General features: G+C 40.9%; 1 long non-coding RNA gene across 1 annotated transcript in view; it reads left to right on the plus strand.

Moving 5' to 3' along the window:
- The window catches only part of LOC106011555, a 15,996-nt gene extending 11,946 nt beyond the window's left edge, over positions 1-4,050 (plus strand). The window contains exon 2 of the long non-coding RNA XR_001184773.1: positions 3,294-4,050. This is a non-coding gene — a long non-coding RNA (uncharacterized LOC106011555). The remainder of the gene's footprint in view (positions 1-3,293) is intronic.
- Positions 4,051-4,688: the final 638 nt, after the last annotated feature.

The raw sequence follows: 4,688 nt of genomic DNA on the forward strand, positions 1-4,688 counted from the left end.
ATTAAGCTAAACCCCCCTCCATTACCTTATTTAGGCCATATGTGGCCCAAATAAGCACTCCCTTTTTTTAATTTTTTTTTTTGGGGGGGGGGCGTTTCTTTTTTGTTTTTTAAACACTAAACAACAGAATCTTAAGTGAACCGGGATCATAAACGATGGGATCTCAGGTGGAGACTGCTATGGTAGATTAATAAACCAGGTAGAGTACTAAAAAAACCTACCCCCAATTTCGAGTAAAGCCCATTCTGAGATAGGAGGAAATCTCATTCGTACCCTCCTTTCAAATATGTCAAAGTTTTCCCCCACACTCCTTGTTCTTCCAACACATCAAATATTGGAAGTCCAGAGGACTCAGGTCCGGATTGCGTGGAGGCCAGTCGTTTTTACGCTAGCTACCATCTATACAATTTATTTCATTTAGGAGGATCGAGGTCTTTCGATCCAGAGTCCGGAGCACCACGTAATATCAACCCTCTAGCAAATAAATTATACCTACTGCTTGTCAGTGTCAACCCGGGCTGAGAGGGATACCGTACAACATCCCGGAAAAAGACCGAAATACTCGATTTAAAAATCACCCCACCCGGGAATCGAACTCGGGACTCTTGTGTGGACAGAGAAACACCAGACTACTACCATGCAGACGCTGGTACTGTGATCTGTGTAACCTGAACAATTATAACACTGTACATGGTGTTACTAAAATATAATAAAGTAGTCACTGTACATTCTGTGTTCCAATAGGACCTTCAGAACAGAAGATCATGCTGCTGTAAGTGAGCAAGTGTACACGGTAGCAGAAGTGTGTGGGTTTTACACCCTCATCAACACCTTTGGGTTTATTTCTTCTTTGTCTTCTTTGCGTTCCTGTGCTAGCTCTCAGGGGTAGTCAACAGCTATAGTTCTTCAACTTCAACTTGCCACGCAACTGATTTTTCTGTAATATGACGACCGTTTTTCCTACTGAGTTGTGGGGATCTTTGCCTTCAGCTACATTCCGACATCGAATAAGGTAGCCTACCAATCTCTCTATAAATGTATAGATCTATGTTTTTATTTTGACTTGATAGAGTATGTTCAGTTTTGGAAGGAATTAATTTTGAATTTCGTCACGTAGCGGCAGAAGTCTACTCTTATTGATTTTAGGATTATCAATTGATTTTCAACGTGGGTAACTGGCACACAAGACCACCGATCTCGAGATAGTTCGCCCTAATCTGAGAAGGTTTTTAAAAACTAATAAATTGCAAAGGACGCTGAGCATCTCCTGGAGATGAAAGGAGGCAATATAATATATACATGATGCTATTTATAGGCTAGTAATAATAATAGTAATAATAATAATTTAAATAATAATAATAATAATAATAATGCCTTTTTGCCCTTCACATGAGGTACTTCCGCCTTTCTTTATTCTTTGAACTTCCGGTTTATTTTACCAAGGAATTGTGGGGAAAAATCTTTGAGCTGATGTCCTTGTTGATCGCCATTTTGCTCTGAGAGTAACGCCTTGCTTTAGCTGTCCACTGTTTGAAGTGTGTTCACTCACTACATTTAGTTTGAGACGGTTTGCAAAGTTTTTCAGAACAATTATTTGGCTGTTGAGTTGCTTTTCTGAAGTTTTCACGTCCACCTTTTCTGTTTTTGTCTTCCAAGGGTCTATTCGTTCCAGATCTGAAGGGTGCCACCAGAAGCCTTGTTGTCGTCTTCGCTGACTTCGCCGCCATGGGGAATTTTTCGTCACTTCTTACAGATGAGCCAGTCGAGCCCGAGCAGTGTCTGGACCTGGAGGAAGGCCAGTATTACGGGATGGAAGCATCGCACGTGTTCGTTGGATTTCAGGTGAGAAGGAATTATTTTATAGTTGGTGTGGAAACGGAGGGATACCGGGAGTTGTTTAAAGTAGCTAGGGAAGGAGAGCCCATTGTCACTCGTTTGGCTGGAGGACAAGCGTGGTACAGTGAGTGGTTAAGTCGGGTGGCGAGAGGAGAGGTAAGGTGGGTGTCGGGACCTAGGTGCGGACAGGTTATAGTTTTGTATGATGTACTGTGGAGGAAACCGATGAGGGGATAAGGACAGTAAGGGGTGGCTTTTATCTAGATCTAAGTGAGGGAAAGTAGCACTGAGTGAAGAACTGCTGTGTGTGGTAAGTCTAGTGTGTTAGTTTGTCTGCATCCATGTGTAGTATTTTAAGTTTATCATATTCTTTCGATGTGGTGTAGTTTTGGATTTAAAAAATATTTTTTGGCTTTTTGTCTGTCTAATAATGTTTGTCAAATTCAAGCCCAGACTGGGATAGACTACTGTTCACTTCCTCCACTTGGGCTTTTGTGAGTCCAGGGGAAAGCTTTCTCTCTCTCTCTCTCTCTCTCTCTCTCTCTCTCTCTCTCTCTCTCTCTCTCTCTCTCTCTCTCTCTCTCTCTCTCTCTCTCTCTCTACCTGCAGATTTTTGTTCTTCTTTTTTAAATGTTATAGATCTGGATACATTTTGTATGGATGCGTTCGTTGTTAGGATGTTCCTCTTGTGTTTGTGTTAAATGTCTTGTTCATAATTTTACAATAGGTAAGACGCCATAATACAACCAGTAATTTTTCGATAGGAAGTGCGCCAGTCTCGATAGGATTTACCCTCTTCACACTACTCACTAACACTTTCTTTGTTTTGTCATGTATTATGTATAGACAGTCCAGTATGTCATCATTGTTTATTGAAATGTTTTCAGTTAGTGGCAGCAATGGAATAAAAACATATTTTTAGGTTGGGGGGGGGGTTGGATTGATAATGATGCAGATAAGGGCTGAGATTTACAGTATTTGACAGCTTGGAGTTTTGTAATAATATTTGCGTTTTTTTCTTAAATTTGTTTGGGGGTTTCTGCTTTGAAAAGCATTTTAAGGTGGGGGGTGAAAATGTGTAGTCAGTTTAAAGAGTAGCCTGTTGTGGCTTAACAATCCAATATTGTTATCAAATATGATGGTTCAGGAGTCAAGGGGGAAACTGACCCTTGAACTTTCATATTGGATATACAGTATAGTATAGTTTTGGAAAGCAAGCAAGGGAATCCAGAATGCCAGTAGATCTACATGTAGTTCATTTTATGGGAAAGGGAAGAGATTGGGGGAAGGGGGGGGGGGGGATTGGCCATCACATCACCGAAATTTTAAATTGTGTAAATATTTGGTGATTGGAATTTTTGGTTTGCTTGACTGGCCATAGATACTATAGATAAAGTAGAGACAAATGTATGTGTATTCCATGTGTGTCTTATTTTTCTGGTCCATGTCACCAGTAGGTGAGACTGAGCGCACACATTTTGGCCTTTTTTTCTGTCTGGTGACGACTAACTAAATTTGGTTTGCTCCACTAGGGAGTGGGAATGTGGGAAAGTGCCCGCCTCGTGACTCATTGGGAGCAGAGGATGTTAGGATAAAAAAATTAAAGCTAACAATACAGGTACATGTAATGCTGTTATAATTAATTAGTTATAGTTTGAGTTGTCTGTTTGTGAATGTATATTGTGTAGCGTTTGTTAAGTGTTTGTATCATGTTTAGTTATTTTGTTCTTGGTACTGTACTTACTAACTTTAGTCTCCCCTGGTTGTATTGATAATTTGATTAGTCATGATGGCGTCTACTAATTTCATGATATTCTAGATATTTCTATGCTATTGCTAGGAATGGGCACGGGACAAAATTATAGATTTAAAGAAATCCCCCCCCCCCTCCCTCATTACGTAAGATGTCAGTTTGAGCTTGGGGGGCAGTTTAATAATCTGTTTTTAGGGTGTACAGGGCGTGATAGACTGATGTGGGGTGTCAGGTGTCCGCGGAGAACTGGAACTGGCCCACGTCACCGGTTCGGAAAATAGCAAGTTCTTTTTTAACAGCGTCAGTAGGTATCGGGCACGGGACCAAATTTTAGGGAAAATTTTTGTTATCGCTTTTTTGTTTTGTCTTCCACAGCTCACAGACTTCCCCTCCCCACTCCCCCCCTTGCGGAAGTCGGAAGTACCGGGCCTCACCGTGGCGCAAGGGTGTAACGCTCTGTTCAAACCAGAAGGGTGGCCGGGAAAACGATCGTTCGGGCCCGCTTTCTGGTTTGAACCGAGCGGCTAACACGGTACTACGCAGAGCATAGAAAATGTGAAATGTAGGCTACATCCCGGCGGCCGCCGCAGATTTATGCAAATTTAGAAGGCCAAATTAAGCAAGGCAAATGCAAAATTATGCAAGTTACCGTAACGTCATTCAAAACATATTTTGCATTTTTTCAACAAGAATTTCTGTGTTTTATGTACAGAAGAATTGAAAACAGAACCTATCAGTATCAGTAATTCTGTGTGTATTTGGAAAGAAAACAATACACATCATTCAGAAAAAAAAACAACCCAAAAATATAATCTCTTTAACTTTCAGCTGTATAGAGGGATGAAAAATGTAAAAAAAAAAAAAAAAAAAAAAAAGACATCTGGACCTCTGATGCTGGCACGTTAAGCAAGTTAAACTGTTTTCTGAAAAATGCCCCAAAAAAAAGAACGTGATATAAAAAGCAGGAGTCCAAAATTAAGTAAATTTTGCAGAATTATGCGAAAAAACGCGGCCTCACAATTGTATAATCCGACGCGGACAGGGCCGCGTTACCCGTAAGGCTGTTTAGGCTGTAGCCTAGGGCCCCGCGCCTCAGGGG

Source organism: Aplysia californica, unplaced genomic scaffold (genome assembly GCF_000002075.1).
Source record: "Aplysia californica isolate F4 #8 unplaced genomic scaffold, AplCal3.0 scaffold00139, whole genome shotgun sequence".
NCBI classification, from domain to species: Eukaryota; Metazoa; Mollusca; class Gastropoda; order Aplysiida; family Aplysiidae; genus Aplysia; species Aplysia californica.